This window comes from Rhipicephalus microplus, chromosome 8 (assembly GCF_043290135.1).
Source record: "Rhipicephalus microplus isolate Deutch F79 chromosome 8, USDA_Rmic, whole genome shotgun sequence".
Lineage (NCBI taxonomy): Eukaryota > Metazoa > Arthropoda > Arachnida > Ixodida > Ixodidae > Rhipicephalus > Rhipicephalus microplus.
Window position 1 is genome coordinate 118,019,690 of NC_134707.1, and position 18,386 is coordinate 118,038,075.

The following is an 18,386-nucleotide window of genomic DNA, read 5'->3' on the forward strand; positions in this document are numbered from 1 at the left end:
CCCTGTTCCATTTTAACGTTACTCTCATACCGCTAGCGCGGGAACTTGCCAAACTTTCTTCCAACAATCCCTCCTTGTACGCGGATGACATCACCATCTGGGTGAACGCTGGCAACCATGGCGAAATCGAATCTAAATGTCTGATGCAAAGGGCGGTCATCAAAATCAAAGATGTCGCGGTAGGATTTCAGCAGGTGCCGGATGTCAGCTGTCTGCGCTGGAAGAAGGTCCGGAGCGATCATCTTGTCGATGGTGGCATCCGCTGCGCTCTTCGAGGATGAAAATGGAGCAGAAGACGACGAAGATTCGGCAACGAACGCCGAAATTGCAGCATCTATAGAAAAACCTTTTGCCAAAGACATACCATCTGGGATAACTTGAGCGCACCAGCTGAAGTTTAGGATCGGAAGAGATGCTGTATTTCCCGTGGCTGTCAAAAGTGTGTGGGGCACGGCAACATTTTTGACCAGCAGAACGTCAGAAATAGGTGTCAACATGTAGTCACCATCGGGAACAGGAGGGACAGATCTCAGGTTCACGTAAGTAACGGCTTGAGGTGCTAGGCGAACGTGATCTGCAGAACACAGACGGGGTTGAGCTGGTGTTGGGTCGTCATGGTAACACAGTAAATCAAGTTGAAGCATGCCGGTTCCACAATCAATAAGGGCAGAGTGGGTGGATAAAAAGTTCATGCCGAGGATAAGTTCATGGGAACATTTCTCGAGCACAGCAAATAGCACTGTCGTGGAGCGATCAGCCACACTTATACGCGCGGAACACATTCCAAGCACGGGAAACGTGCCGCCGTCGGCGACCTAGATGAGTGGCACTGTGGGTGGCGTTAAAACTTTCCTAAGGTGGCAACGAAGTTCTGAATTCATCACTGATATGTGAGCCCTGTGTCCACCAGTGCAACAACGGGTGTGTCATCTACTTCAACGTCAATAAGGTTGCGTCGAGTCGGCAGCATGGTCAGAGGATTTGGCGGGCAAGTGGTCGATGCAGCATCACGTCCGGGTGCTGCATCATCTAGTTTTCCCGCGGCAGGTGGTCAGTCGGCGACGTTGGTCGGCGAAATTGGGGCAAGCGAGACGATGGGCGACGGGAGAGCGGTGAACGGGACTGGTGAGCAAGCGGAGACGGAGAGCGACGACGATATGGCAGCATAGAAGGAACGTCTTCACTGGTGGCCTGAGGAGACTCCCGGTAAGTTTGAAAGCGTCCATGATCCCTCTCTGGCCGATGGGGGTACCCATAGGATGCCTGATGCCAATACCACTGAGTGTTACGACGGCGGGCAACGTGTCCGATACGGTGGCAGTTGAAACAAATCGGGCAATCGTCAGTAGTCCTCCACTCGGCTGTATTGCGAGGGCGCGCCAAAAGGTTTTGGCTTTGGGCATACGACACATGGGGTCGACGACGGTTGATCGGCTGAGAGGGAGCTGTAGTGCACTCGGAGGCCAGTCCAGCATTGGAAAGCTCTTGTCGCACAATGGCGTGTACCAGTGGCACCATCTGAGGGCTAGAGTCACAGGCATGGGAGCACGTGGATGCAGAAGACAGAGCTTCAAGTTCACGTCTGATGATCTTCGTCAAGTGCTCTGCAGTCAACGACGTCTGTAGCGCAGGCCTGTCTTCGCACGACCAGGTTGCCGCTGTGTTTGGTAGTCGAGTGAAATTATGGGCGATACGTTGACTTTTTGCGGCCTCAAAACGCTGGCACTCCTTAATGATGGCATCGACCGTGTTGCAGTCCTTGCATATGAGAAGGTTGAATGCATAATATGCAATGCCTTTCAATATGTGAGCTACTTTTTCGGTTTCTTCCATACCATTGTCCGCTTTTCGGCAAAGGGCAAGCACGTCCTGTATGTAAGTCACGTAGGACTCTGATGACGTTTGCGCACGAGATGCCAACTACTTCTTGGCCGCTGCCTTTCTACCCACAGACTTGCGGAAAAGGGCGCGCATCTTTTCTTTGCACGCATTCCAGCTTCCAATTTCATCTTCGTGGTTCTCGAACCACACTTTTGCTGTTCCTTTCAAGTAGAACAGGATATTGGCTAACATAAGAGTTTCATCCCAGCGGTAATTCTTACTTGTACGCTCGTACAATGGCAACCATTCTTCGATGCCGACATCATCCGTGCCACAGAACGTGCCAGGATCTTTTAGCTGCGGAAGGACAACAGTTATTGTTGTAGTCGCCTCGGCGGGAGCCGGTCCCTGGTTTGCCATGGTGGAAAAATCCAAGCGTCGGCCACTGCGGAGCTCCGTTATATCGTGTTGTACCCCGCACCACCACCAAATGTTACGGGGGTGAGAGAATGAATGAAATAAATATATTTACAAAATATACAGGGAGAGTCAGAGGCAGCTGCAGCCAAGATGGAAGAACAGCAGCAACAACAACACGAGCATGGTCACTTTCATCGTCTTAGTCGTCTATGATGCTCTTTCTGTCCGACGTCGTGTAACAATATTTCCGACAATGGTTCGAACGCTGACACCATAAAGTTAATCCGCACCTCAGTTCATAATACAGCTTCCCTCATTAAGTGCATATCCAATCGTCATCGTGGCACGAGAGAAGCAGACACACGCCGCCTCATACAGGCCTTTTGCCTATGCAGAATTACCTATTCTATCCCCTACCTCTATCTCTCACTTACGGAGATCGAGCAACTTAACAGACTCATTCGTAATGCCTATAAAACTGCGCTCCATCTCCCTAAATAAACAGCCACGGATAAACTACTTCAACTTGGGGTGCACAACACTCTGGGAGAGCTTGTAGAGGCGCATCTTTTCAGCCAATATCAAAGACTGTCACTCACAGAAACTGGACAGGTACTACTGCGCCGACTTGGAATCAACGTTCCTGATCACACCATGGCCACGCACGCAGTTCCCGTCACTGTTAGCAGTAACCTATTAATCCCGCCACTCCCCAAAAATACTCACCCAGAACATAATGGGCACGACGAGAAGCTCGAGCCAAGTCCCTTCAGATGCGCTTCCCTCCTAATTCTCCCGCAGTCTATGTAGACGCGGCCAAATATGTAGATCATCGAGCTTTCGCGGTAGCCGTCGTAGATGGATTTCAAAAACTGGTCGCTAGTGCGTCCCTTCCAAATTCGACAGAATCCCTGTAAGCAGAGGAGGTGGCAACTGCTTTAGCCATTGTCCACTCCTCCACTGAGTATATTTTTTTTTTCGATTCAAAAACTGCAATCCGTAATTTCGCTGCTTTCCGAATTCATTCCCCGGCTGCTAAAATTGTTGAATCATCCCTTCCGCCTGATCTCCTCATCACTTTCCTCTGGGTCCCTGCGCACTGTGGACACCCAGGAAACACGGCCGCTCACACCCAAGCCCGAGCACTCGCCAGCCGGGCTCACAGCGACCTGCCTTCGCTTCGAGGTGCCAGGGATCGACTCCTCAGCTATCACGATATCACGCTATTTTACCGAAATTCCTGCCTAACGTATCCCCCACCACATAAATCTCTTTCCAGAAGTGACCAGGCTTTGTGGCGCAGACTTCAAACGGCCACAGTGACGACTCCTTTTCTTCTCTCCCTTTTTACACATGGCGAAACCTCGCCTCATTGCAACTTATGTCCTAGCACCAGAGCCAACTTCGAGCACATATTTCTGAATTGTCCAAACAAACCCAAGCCCCCGTGGCAAGGGTCAGAACACCAGGAGCTATGGGAGTCTGCTCTGCACAGCTGGCAACCGGGTTTACAGCTCCGGACTGTGAGCTGGGCCAGAAGGGTCGCCGAAGCACAGCAGTGTCCGGCCACCTAGAGCGGCCCGAGGGCTCATCGTAATCCCGATTGCACTTCCCCTACCAAACCTCCCTCAAAGGATTCCTTCGTGAATCAATAAAGTTGATTACCTACCTACTACCTATGCCTCCATAAAACCCTTAACCACATGCACACGATTTCCTATTGACAGTGACGAGCGACATTTGCTGTCACGGAGGCCCATCCGTCGCCGCCGCTTGTCGCGTCGCGCGTTTCTGAAAAATTAGAAAAGGTCGCTACTCGGCCGGAAACTAGCATGGCGATTTTCGGCAACATGGCTGCGTCCATGGTCTTCGCTTCGGTTGCGATTCGCTTTCGATCCTTGTTATCCGCCCGTACTTCAAAGAATGCAAGGTATCGACTACCTTTTTTTACGTGCTCATCTAACGCTGACAGTGAGAGAGCGGCCGTGTTTTGTCTGAAATCTTGTTATCGAAGGTTTCTTTTGACGACTCGACGCATTGTAGTAAGCGGCAGTTTAGTCACTTGCTATAATGCGAAATTATCGTGCGAAGTACGTCGTAGCCGTCGTAGCGTATGCTTCTGGGCGGCCTGTCGTGATTAAAGCAAAGATTGCGAAAAAATAAGGCCGTGAAAAGCTTCTGTGGCTTCCTTATGGCACACAAGACGGTAATAAATTTCACACGTTGTCATCGATCTACTTTTATATTTCTATTTGCAATTTATGGGCATGCACGCGGCAGTTTTCATTCAAGCAACAATGAGAGTGTCTCCGACATGCTGTTGCAGCCGTGGCGACGCGACGGAGCAACTGTCGCAGGAAATCGTGTGCATGCGGTTACGGCTTAAGCGACTGGCAATGCAGTTTACGAAATCCGACGGTAACTCCAGAACGCACACTCTAGGGAGTAGCACATGTAGCAAAATTGAATCCGATAGAGTTCATTTGTATTAAATGAGAAGCATTTCTTAGCGAACTACAGCAACATTGAGCGTATCTATCCATCTAGCCGCCTACGACTTTTAGCTCTCCTGGCCGTTTCGATAATGGTATCGATACCAAACTTCGTGCGGCATAACATGGCTGTGTGAACAACACATTTGACTGCTCATAACATGAAAATTGTGACATGTATGTCATGAATGTCATGATTTACATTTCATAGTCCTGAAGCTCTTGCGGTGGCTTAGTTCACATGACATGTAGCGAAATTCGCGTGGTATGAAATGAATGCATGGCGAACACAAGCGACAGACATAACATAACAGTCATGACATGCGTGTCATAAAACAACATGACTACATGCCACGCTCATGATGCGCTAGCGGCCGTTTCGCTAGCTCCACTTATACGAAATTTGGTATTACGAGACGTGAATCCATGACGAAGATATGAATGATACTCGTACAAACATTATAAGCATGAAATGCGTGTCATGTACCAACATGACTAGATGCAACGCTCATGATGCGCTCGCGTCCGTTTCGCTAGCTTCACACGTACCAAACTCGATATTACGCGACGCGAACGGACGACATAGGTAAATGACACATCCAAACATGATAAGCACGACATGCGTGTCATGTAACAAAATGATTACATGCCACACTGAAGATGCGCTCGCGGCCGTTTCGCTAGCTTCACATATGCCAAATTTGGTATTGCACGATGCCAATGTATGACGAGGGTATGTGACTGGTGCAAACGTCACAATCTTGAGATGCGTTTCATGTGAGAACATGACTACCTGCCACAGTCAAGGCGCCAATATATTTCGACATGACGTGGTGCGCGTGCTCACCGGCGTTCAATTTGTCGCGTCACGCCGGCGTTGCTCCGCTAGGCACCAGTCCTGCCATATACTCGCAGGCGCACGCCGCGCTGCGTTGCTGTGGCGCATGCGCGTTTCAGTGCATCCGGCTTCCCTCAGTCACGAAAAGAGGGAGATCCAGTGTTCTCTGGGTAACACATCGGCGCGAAATGCAGCATGTCGCATTTCGCGCTGGTTGCCGTGGGGCTGCGCCGACGGACGCTGGTCGCGCCTGGCGTCCGACTATAAAGTTCTAGCATTTTGCTAACGAAGCGTCGCTGTTCCCAGCGTGCGCGCGCGTCAACGCAACATTGGAGTATATTGGGTCCTTCATGATGTGCTCGCGGTCGTTTCGCTAGCTCCACATGTACCAAGTTTGGTGTAACGTGACGTCAATGGATGACGAACTATATGGCTGATGCAAACAAGATAACTCTGAGACGCGTGTCATGTAAGAACATAACAACATGCCACGCCCTTAGCGTGCTCGCGGCCGTTTTGCTAGCTCGACATATCCTAAATTTGGCATCACGTGACGTGAATAGATGACGAAGATAAACGACACATCCAAACATGATAATCATAACACGAAAGTCATGTACGGCGTCATTTACCTCCACCTCGCAACGTTGCGTTGATTTTAAAGTGACATATCAACCTTCCTCATTCGTGCGTCGCATATCATCGATTCGCACTGGACGTGGGATCTGACATTTTTTTGCAACGCGAGAGCGTTAAAGAGCTCGTTTCGCACAAATTCCAGCGTCGACGTGGGCGTCGTTGGTTGTGAGCGAAAAAGCACCTTTCCCGTGACCGAAACGTCAAGAAAGGTGCAAACAGAAGAAATAAGAAAAACTTCCGTGTCCGAGCAAGGATGGAAACTAATCTGTTTGCGTGGCAAGCACAGCGCTGCGTCTGCTTTGAAAGGCAGTGAAAAAAACTTTCGAACTTTACAAGCACAGTTGTAAGTATACAGGCTTCACAGTGCAACGTGTAATATTGCAGTAATGCGTTTTAAAACTGCTATCCAGCGTCGAAACAAGTGATTATCATAACAACTGCGTATGTTGAAAAATCGTGTAGAAGACGAGGAAAGACACTGCACGTATTATTGCCATTTGATTTCTTTATTTTTTTCAATCAACTACTATTCTTGAAATATTATTGTAACGAACAAATACAACGCCGGAAGCTAAACCAGCTATTCATTTATGGCGAACTTGTGCCGTCAACTGCATACACAGGGGTTGTCCTGAGCTAGCTAGAGAAAACCTCGTCAACCTCTTCTTTTGCGTCTCGCCGTGTGCCGCTCCTTCGAAAAACCGCCAGCCTTCTTTTTCCAGCGCGTGGTGAGGTGTCAAGTGCAGCCAGCGTTGCATGGCGCGTTTATAGCTTGGCGCGTTTGGCTTGTTCGTTGGTGTGGCAGAATTCATAGGAGCAGGAAGTGGCGCAAGACTTCAGTAGGTGCCTAACAATCGTTAAAAAGCTAATCGTCGCACTCTTGGCCGATCTCCAAATGTCGGTACGTGCCATATATCGTAGGAAAACAAAAACAAAACCAAACATCGGCGAAACATCAGCAATTTTGAGTACTTGGTACTCTGCTTGCTTTATGGGAGACAGGACAGGACAAACAACGTTATTTGGTCCTGAGAGGTAAGGCAGCGGGCCAACTATGTAGGTCCCCACCCAGCCGTTGGCTAGTCCCATGTCGGAACAGAGAGGCCATGCCTCTCCGCTCGTTCACGGGCCCTCTGGACAGCCTGAAGCTGGACGTCTTGTCTGGGGTCTGTGATTGCCGTCGTCCAGTCTTCTTCTGTTTTAAAATCCTGTAACGCAGGGCACTGCCAGAGCATGTGACTCAAAGAGCAAAATTCACCACAATCTGGGCAAAGTGGATCAATATCCGGATGAAGCATGCTCAGAAAGCCCCTAGAGGGGTAAGACCCCGTCTGGAGCATGCGGAGCGTGCTTGCTTGTGATCTGTGGAGCTTATGATGGGGAAAGGGAAAAGTCTGTCGCTCTCCTCTGTAATGGGAGGTTATCTCGTGAAAAGTAACGAGAGGATCACTGTGGACGAGCTCTCCCGAACCCACCCGAGAGACCACCCCGTCGCGGCTTGTGAAACCTCGCGCACAGTCGTGGGCTATCTCGTTTGGGTTCAGGTGACCCGGCAGTACGTCTGGTCCCATGTGAGCGGGGAACCAGACTATGTGATGAATAACGTCTGAGGGGGGTTTGCTGTGGGGAATTCTGGCTGCCTCTGTGGCTATCAATCCCGATGCGAACGCCCTAACGGCCGCTCGGGAAACGGTGTACACCGTGGTGCGTTTCGTGTCCAGTAATGCCAGCGCTACAGCAGCCTACTTTATGGGAGAGCGTACAACCGTACCGTGGGCCTCACACTTGCTGTGGCCGCGCGAACTTTGACACACCCATTCTGTGTTTACAGAAATTCATTCTCGCGAACAGTGAACATCAATTACAATCTAACAGAACATTGCGACGGAACACAACATCCGCTGACACACCAAACGTTGTACAAAAGGATATATTTACATATGTACACGGAACACACCATACACAGATACGCAAAAATTGTTTCAAAAATACATTTTACATTTGTTCAATAAATGGTGATCTAAAACACACAAATAAAATGTAAATATCTATATTTTAGGTAATTACGTAGTATTTACAAGGTATTTGTGCGAGTACTAAACAAACAATAACCTACCAAAACCAGGCCGGCCTGAAAACAAGCTTTACACATCTCTTGTAGGCGAACGCAATACGGCAGGACCAGTATCGGTGGAATTCCTCCTCACCCAGAAAGAAAAGTTTCTCCGACAAAACAAATAGTATTTATTTGTACAGTCGCTCCAAAATCGGGAAGAGAGCGCGATGGCGACAACCTGCTGCAACCACCCCACCGCAATTGCGCAAACACAGTAGGTACCAGCAACAATGAGAAGGCTGGCGAAGCGGCTTCGAGAACAACGTCCAGAAGAAACAAAGCGGTTCACTCCGAGGCCACGAAATTTAGCATGCACGGCATTCCAGAAAACACGAGTGACGACGCATTGTCTTGAAACATGCTGATTTGTTTCCGTAGGCAGCAGTTGGGGCATGTCGCTGACTGGACCATTCTCAACCTTTCGCGGCGGTCAAGGGTAGAAAGAACACCCAACCCTAGCAGCCACATGAAGTCCCGCAGTTGACCCGGCAGAAATGATGCCGTCAGCGAGCTCCAGACACATGACTAGACCGGGTGCGGCATGCCGGAAGAACTAACGGGAGCCAAAAGCGGCTGTTGTGTGAGCGATAGAATCGTCCAACACATCTACCTCAGGACACGTCGACTGGACAGCAGTGTATCAGGAGCAGCCAAGAAAAGCCTCATATTATGATATTGCAAAGAACCCTTTCACCGCAAGCAACGCTGCCTGGATTCCGGCCTGTAATAGAGGATACCGAAGGGAGGGGAGTCTGCACCTTCGTATACAACAAACTAACGCACGTATTCCACGGCCTCGGATAAAAGCAGGCCGGTTTTAACAGGTCATGGTAGAGATCGTGCCGGGTACCAGCAACCGTCAGAGCATTTTTATTCCTACCATATATAGCAGTTCAAAGCAACAAAAGCAAGGGTTCAAGACGGTTCTAAAGAAAGCTGTTACTATCACCGGGGAATGTCCACTCGTTATAGCAGGTGATTTCAACGCCCCTCATCATACGTGCGGTTTGAAGTACAACACTGGACAAGGAAATCGACTTTGGCAAAGTGCCTGTGAACTTGATTTCACCCTAAACACGGACCCCAGCCTACCGACAAGGCTTGGTACATCCTGCTGCAGGCATTCTACCCCAGACCTTACATTTTTAAGGAACATCGAGAAGGCCTAGTGGAGGAACCTTGCTGTAGAACTAAGGAGTAACCACTCCACTCTTGCGACTGCCTTCTCCGTTGAGCGCCCCGCCGCGGTGGTCTGTTGGATAAGGTACTCGACTGCTGACCCGCAGGTCGCGGGATCAAATCGCGGCTGTGGCGGCTGCATTTCCGATGGAGCTGGAAATGTAGGCCCGTGTGCTCAGATTTGGGTGCACGTTAAAGAACCCCAGATGGTCAAAATTTCCGGAGCCCTCCACTACGGCGTCTCTCATAATCACATGGTGGTTTTGGGAGGTTAAACACAACATATCAATCACTTCTCCGTTGAGAGTAAAAAGGAGAGAGAATTTCACTTCACAGACTGGGATAAGTTCAGGAAGGTAAGGACGGATATGAACAAGATGGCCGGAGACCAGGCTTGAAGGAGTGGGTCAAACAGATTAAAGAGTACACAAAATCTGTCTCCTCAACCATTACCACAAATTTTACGGTTGAAAGAATGGATAGGCGGCTCGCTCCTCTTCTTGAGGCAAAGCAAGCACTCTTGACCATTCGAAGGGTCAGCGCCTGAACCGAAGACTGAGGAAGAAGATAGCTGAGGTAAACAGATTAGTCGAGCAGCATTGTCGCGCACTATATTGACTACAATGGGACGAAATCTGCAACTCCGTCGATGGTCAGATGCGCAATGGCAAGATATGGAATATTTTAAAACATATCCTCAACAAAAACACCACAAATCAAAAGCATGTTCTTTCTCAAAATTCGCATAAAAATATAGGGCTCTCTACCGAACAGCAAGTCGCGCAGTGGCTCATGAATAGGTACCTTCCAATCAAAAGAGGATCGGCACCATCAAATAGACAGTACCAGGGCACGCCCAATCCAGGTGTGATGAGTGAAGAAAACGACAACGACGGAAGTGCGAAACAAGGCGCGTGTAATGTGCGCGTGAGTGTCAGCGAATCAGCTGATGACCTGTGGTGGCCCATAGATGTGGCGTGCCACGATTGGGCCACGTGTGATCATTACGTGGCAGTAAGCTTTGTGGCTGGGGACGAGCCGAAGCAGCGGCAGACGGAAGACAGCGGGCCGAAGCGTCGGACGCAGGCGATCCAGGTTCCGGCCAGGGAACGCGGCCGTCCACGCTGCTGCCGTCCAACCACCAGCTGGGGCGGCATTGCCGGCACGAGTACTGCATCTCAGGGCGCGGCCTGGCCTGCTGTTCTCTTCCTTGCCGAGGGCATCGCGGATCTCGGCGAGGCATCTCCATGGTCATCCGTTCGGCACAGCGATGAACGTGGCCTGGCTAGGTCACGGTTGCGCCGAGCATCGCGTCTCGACGCAAGCTGTTCGCTGGACGGGCTGGCCATTCCCCGCATGGAGCATCGCGTCTCCGATGCGGGTTGACTGCTCTGTAGCCGCACCCATGCCAACAAGCGCTGGTGTCACCAGAGCGTCGCACATCTGCAAGGGACGAGCAAGACGTTCTGCCGGGCGAGACGCGGGCGTGTGTTCGGAGGACCACGGAGCCGGGCGAGGTTCAGGGTGACCGAGGATCCAGGTGCCAGGGTAGTTCTGGCTGAATCGAGGATCGCCGAGCGGTGCCGAGCCGTACCGAGCGACGCGCCAGACTCGGACGTGGGCCGCGAGCTCATGAGCTGCAGTGTGCACCCGAGGGTACCTTGCGGTGCCCTGGCCAAGAAGAAGGAACGTGGGAAAAAGAGCTCGAGGGTTGAGGCCACGAAGGCAGATGAAGTGGTGCGCCGCTCGAGAGGACGAGTTCCTGGCAGCGTTCCTGAGCCGGACATGGGACCCGTACGTGTCGGCCAGGTCGAACCCCGGTGTGTCTGTTCGAGGTCCGTCGGCCTGTACAAGGTCCAAGGACGGGGCCTGCAGAACGGCTCCTGCCTGGGTGCAGTGGCCGGGAGCAGGTTCATGGGCGAGGCCTACCGGGTGTGGTCCTCGTGATCCGTGGCCTGATCCTGGACCTCCGGAGTTGCGACCCTGATTGCTGGAATGGCCGCGACGTCCGACTCAACGGCGCTGCACACGTTAGCGTATCCGTGCGCCGTCAGCCGTTCCACCCATGCCGTCAAATAAATTGTTCATGTTAATCCTTTCTCGTTTCCTATATGCAAACATAGTGACGAACGTCCTTCAACCATTACACCAGGTGTTGAAGGCAACTTTAATATCGAAGAGATCAACAGATCCTGGCATGATCTCAGCGGCAGGTCGGCCCCTGGCCGGGACGGTATATCAAACAAGGCCCTTTGGAACCTTGATGACAATTCAATTGAGACCCTGAAGGATATGATCAATGCAGCATGGAGAAAAGTCAGGGTGCCAGAGCGCTGGAAGCTGGCTAACACGATCCTTATTCCTAAGCCAGAAAAGCCCCCTAACTTGGACAACATGAGCCCAATATCCTTGACATCATGTATCGTCAAGGTTGCAGAACATGCCATACTGCACAGGATAAACAAGTACTAGGAAGATAACGAGATCTATACACACAATATGGTTGAATTCAGTGCAGGGCTATCCACACAAGATGCAATGAAGCTTATCAAACACCAGGTCATCGACAACGAAACCAGAGACGTGAGAGACCTTCTGTGCCTAGATATAGAAAAATCGTTTGACACCATCTACCACTCATTCATACTCGAACCAATTTCCAAGCTTGGTCTGGGGAAAGCCTTCTATGACTATGTATGGTCCTTTTTTTACAGATCGGAAAGCCGTGATGAAGAATACAGATATCGAGATCGCAGCAATGGAACTAGAAGCAAGGAGCACGCTCCAAGGGGCAGCAATTTCACCAATTCTGTCCAACAATGCCATGATTGGACTGTCAAAGAAATTATCGAGCATTGAAGGATTGAAGCACAGCATCTACGCAGATGACATTACCATCTGGTGCACAGGTGGAAGCGAGGGGCAGATTGAGAGCGCTCTGCAAGAGGCGATTGACACCGTAGAAGACTACCTTCGCCCTTCCGGGCTCAAGTGCTCCTCGAGTAAGTCAGAACTTTTGCTTTATCGGACTACACGCTGGGGACCGAAGCCCAGGGGACGGAAGCCGTTAAACCAGATAGACATCCATCTCCGTACAAATCAAGGGGATGCCATCCAGAGGGCCGACTCCCTCAAAGTCCTGGGCATGTTGATAGAGTCTACCGGCGCTAACAGCCAAGTTAACTTGGAAAACCTACAGTGCGATGCACCTCATACGCAGAGTGGCCAACAAAAGAAATGGTATCAAGGAAGACAACCTCATCGGTTGATGCATGCGTTCGTTCTAAGCCAGTTCACGTAAGAGGCAGCAATGCACAACTGGTCTAGAGCAGAGTCCGAGAAACTGAATGTGCTCCTCAGGAACGTTATCAAGAAGGTCTTGGGCCTACCCATACCTACCAGCACCGAGCGTCTACATGAATTTGGCATTCACAACACGCCCGAAGAAATAGCAGAAGCCCAAGAGAGTGCCTAGTTTACAAGGTTATCTACAACGAGGTCGGGGACAATGATCCTGCAGCAGCTGGGCCATCATCCAATGGTGATTAGACGCGAGTACAATTATATTCCCTAGAACATCAAGGAGAATATCACGGTATCTCCTATACCACGAAACAGGAATCCAGAACACAACATCAGAAGAAGAATTGCGAGGGCCAGGACTATACTTCGTCAAGTCTAAACAAGGAACGAGGAATTGGTTCTGTTGACGCGGCTTCCTACGCTAATGCGAAAGCTTTTGTAACAGTGGTGGTCGATGGGGCTGGACGTGTCGTCAACTCAGCGACAGTCAGGATGAAAGACCCAAACATTGCGGAACAGGTGGTCATTGCCTTAACACTCAAGATGGATAACATTGAAGTCGTCTACAGTAATTCTATGGCAGCACTACAGGCCTTCGCAAAGGGGGCGGTCTCAAAACAGACGCTGAGAATACTACATGACAAAGACATAACGCATCATCTGTGTTGGTTTCAAACTCACCTTGGACAAAGCAACAACTTCCTTCCCAATCTAAATGAAGCAGCGCACGAGGCGGCGCGAGACCTCTCCAACCGCGCCTATCCGGACATGCGTTCTACCGGTGAAGGGGATAACCAGGAAATTCTTACAACATATAATGACGTCACTAAACATTTCTACCTGTCAAGAAGCATGTTCCCTCCACCTCACAAATATCTCACTCCGCCCCAAGCACTTACATTAGGGCAAACGCGGATGTACCTTACTTTGAAAATGTTACACATCATGTACCCCGACCTATACCCAAGTAATCTGTGCTCACATTCTGCGGAAATAGCTTCATTAGAAGATATGCTCTGGCAGTGTACCAAATTCGCTCATTTATCAAACATCTCCTCTGCCAGATGGGAGGTGGCAATTCGCAGCTCGTTCTTGGCAGATCAGCTCTGAGCTGTCCACCAAGCGCGCGAGGCGGCTGAGGAGCTCGGCATCTGTCCCCACGTGGAAGCGGCCTGCAACACAGTGATCTGTGTTTTGGAGGACCAAATCAAAGTTTATCCAATCCATTGCATAAAACGAGGGAAGTGTTACTAGTTGTGAGCCCCGATTAAGTTGCAGATTAGGCAATTATTACCGAAGTTGAGTGCCTAGAAAAAATATGCCAGGATTCGCGTGGGGCATTCTCTGGGTGTACGAGGTGCAACAGGAAGCGCAGGGTCAGTAGTCGGCAGCGTTTAGACACCGAAGGGAAAACAAAGCTGCGCTGGGAACGCTGCTGTCCTAACGCCGCACGAGAAACCAACTCAGTGCCACCGGACCAAAAGAAGGAACACAAAGCAGACTCTCATGACCTCACAATGCGTAAAGGCGGCTGCTCCACGGTAGAACAGTACCAAATCTGGAATTTGGACAGCAGCCGATGAACAAACACCAGGATTTGTGTGTGTACAGAAAAAGTGATGAATGATTTAGAGTACTTGGTACTCTACTATGGGAGAGCACTAGGCCGTCCCTTGGGCCTCACATCATCAGGCCGTAAACATAAAACGAAAAGAAAAAGACCAGACCGTCACCGGGATTTTTGTGTAAAAAATGGTTAACGATTTTCAATACTTCATACTCAACTATGGGAGATCGGTGAGCCGTACCTAAAAGCCCTCTCGGGAAAACGGTACTATTTAAAGCGTTTAGAAACAGTTTATTCTATCATAGGACGCCACAAACCTAAGGAACGAGCGGTTGTACAACAAGCACAATAACAAAAAAGTACAAAGCACGACATACATTACACATTTAAACAAAAGTGTCCAAGTCCGTAGGTTCTCCATAGTCTATTATACACTAATCACAATATGGACAATGTACATGATGATATATGTACAGAATTTACAAGACTTGGTGAAGACGTAAGAAAATATGTACAACAAGTATCAATATTCGTAAAAATTACATAACTTACAGCCTTAGAATGAAGTGCATATATACAAAAACTCACACTCATATGGGGCATACACAAACACATAGAATAGTAAACACATACTGATTACGTGCACTAATCAGACATTGACAGGTGACCTGGCTATAGGAACCAGGCCAAGTGGAAGACTAATCGAACACGTCTGTCAACTACGGAGAGAAAGCAGCACGACCATTGTAGCAGAAATTCTTCCTCCCCAAGGAAGAACAATTCCTCCGACAGAAACAATAAGAGTTCAGAGTAGACGCGTTCCACAATCGAAATGGGAGCACGATGACGATGACCTGCCGCAACAGCCTCGCACCTATTACGCCACGAACGAAAAGCTCCCGCAGCTATTAGAAGGCATGCAAAGCGACTACGCGAGCAGCGACCGGATGTTACAAAGCGATTAACACCTAGGCCGCGAAAACTAGTGTTAACGGACTTTCTTAACACATTTTCAATGACACATTGCTGCAGCATATGCTGGTTATACTCCTGTAACGGGCAGTTAGGACATGTGGAGGATGGGACCATGCCCCACTTTTCCAGTATGTCCCGTGTTGGGTGTGCTCTCCGTCCAAGACACCACATAATGTCGCGGAGGTGACCAGGCAAAAACGATGCCGTTATCGCGCTCCACGAGACATGTCTCGATTGTACTAGACGAGCTGGAGGAGCCAGAGGAGGCAGAAGAGCCGCCATTGTATCTACAATGCGGCTTTCGAGATATCCACATCGGGACAAACCTAGTGTGCGTGTCGATAAAATGCTACTGCCGTTGAGTGAAATGCAGGCACGTTAAGTGTCTGCGGTGCAGAATTAAGGCGTGCATCTGGTAGCAAAGAGCGTATCTTGGTGCCTAAGAAATAGCAGGCAAGATCACGCGCGGGGCAGTGATCACCATACAACAACCGAAGTAAGAATCGTAGGGCAAGCAGCCGGCAGCGAACAGAGACGGATGGGAATGCGAATCCACCGCCGTTTTTTGGTTGCCCAAGAGCTGCTCGGCAAACCAGCTCTGTTCCACCCAACCAGAAAAATGAGCCATTGAGGGATTGCAACGACCTAGTGATTCATAATGGGGGCTGTAAGACATGATATATGTACCATGCACGGCCGCAAAACACCTCTGTGCTAAATGACTTTTTCGAGCATCAGTAAATCATACTCTTGTGCTTCCCGGACGTGTCGTTTTACATCATTGACTACTGAAACCCACAAAGAGGCTGATATGCCGTACCAAGTATAATCAAGCCTCAGAATGCGAATGGAGTCACTTTTTTGAAGACCAAAAAAAGGGACTTAGGCAGGCGCTTGGAGAACCAATGAATAAATATTGACATTTTGAAAATTTTAACGCAGCACCTGAAATCATGCCATACGCAGCAAAAAGTCGTAGGCTATGGGATAAACTGTCCTCATACTTCATATACAACGTGATGTCACTAGCAAATGCTGTCACCGTCACGGTACCACTACCTGGAAGAGGAAGGCCTCTAACGTATGGATCAGTGACTAGCGATTGAAGGAATGGTTCGAGGCTAAGTACAAAAAGTGCAGGGGATAAAGGACACCTCTGGCGAACACCACGGGTAACAGGAAATGGCGCACTCTCTCAACTATCAAGAAACAATGTGCTGCGTATATTTCGGTATGTGTTTCTGAGAAGCTCAACGAAGTTTTGGGAGAAGCCAAATGCTGTCATTACGCTAAATGTAAAGCTATGTTCGAGGCAATCGAATACCTTTTCATGGTCAAGTGATAATAATGATGCGTGGCGCTTTATGGCGCAAGGGCCAATTGATGGCCAAAGAGCGCCATTTCAATGAGTATAGAGATGTGGACAATGATATGTTGCGTGGCTGTATAGGGGCCTTAAAATTCCTCGCGATAATGCGGGTAAAAACATAAGTATTAAAGAGATGGCAGGGACGTGATATGCATAGTAAAAAGGGTGAGAAAGGTTTTGATAATAGAAACGTGTAAAACTATTTGGCACTAGCACAAGTGCCTCATCAGCGCCCTTGTGTCCAAGGACTGTGAGGCAAGTGCTTTCTTGTATAGCCACCGCAGCAAAAACTTCTCTGCAGAGGTCGTGCTACGGGATGCCCGGGTATATGATATCAAAACTATGAATTTCTTTTAAAAACGCTAACAATGATTTATGACTAAAAAGCGGTTCCCTACCGACGAACATTGCAGGGTGTAAAGGTATATGTTGTCGGTAGGGTAATGAAAAATGTTGTTTTCTTAGAGTGTACAACTGTTTGCACTGAATTAAAATGTGGAGAACTGTTAGTACTTCACCACATCTGTCACACAATGGTGGATCGCCACCGGACAAAAGATATGTGTGTCGTGTATGTGTGTCCTATCCTGAGCCTTGTTAGTGTTAGCTCTGTTAGACGTGATTTTGATACTGGTGGCCAATGGCCAAGGTGTGGCTTGATAACGTGTAGCTTGTTTTGTGTGGGTCTATCCCACTTGCTCTGCCAGTAGTCCCTCAGCTTTTGTTTGAGAGACGGCTTAAGATCAAGGGGCGAGATCGATATGGGTGTGGTGGAACTGATTTCGTGGACAGATGCAGCAAGCTGATCCGCCATCACGTTGCCTTGGATTTCATGGTGCCCTGGCACCCAGCACACTACAACATGTTGTTCCAGTGTGTAGAGTGTGCATAAAATAGAGTAGAGTGAGATGAAGACAGGGTTTTTTTGTTTTTTAAGATTGTGCAGAGCCGTAACCACACTGAGGGAGTCCGTATAAATTACTGCTTTTTGTATTTGTGATTGCTTGATGTGTTTAGCCGCCACAAGTATCGCGTAAGCTTCCGCTGTGAAGATACTTGTGTCTGGATGTAGAGGGCCAGCATCCGAAAAGGATGGGCCGACAGCAGCGTAGGACACGGAGGAGTTAGACTTGGAGGCATCTGTAAAGAACTCAGGACGTGTGTATTTGTGTTGAAGTTCCAGGAAGTAGTTTCGGATATGGGCAACAGGTGCATGTTTTGTAACTTCTAGGAAGGACACATCGCAGTCTATAATCTGCCACTGCCACGGTGGCGGGTATACTGCAGGAGCCATTAAACTGTGTTCAAGTGACACTCCAGTTTCCTCAGCTACGCTCTTCAGGCGAACTGACAAGGGCTGCCTCATCGAAGGCCTGGTTTGAAACAGAAATGAGCTCGACAAATCATTAATAGTGAATTAGGAGGGGTGCTTCTTGTCTGCTTTCACCTTAAGAAAATATACAAAGGACATGTAAGTTCTTTGTAGATGAAGCGACCATTCATTTGACTCAACGTAAAGGCTTTCTACAGGACTGGTGCGAAAAGCACCCGTAGAAAGGCGGATGCCCAAATGGTGCACGGGATCCAGCATATTCAAAGCACTTTGAGTAGCAGACTGATAAACAACGGCCCCATAATCAAAGCGTGTGCGAATGAGGCTCCTATAC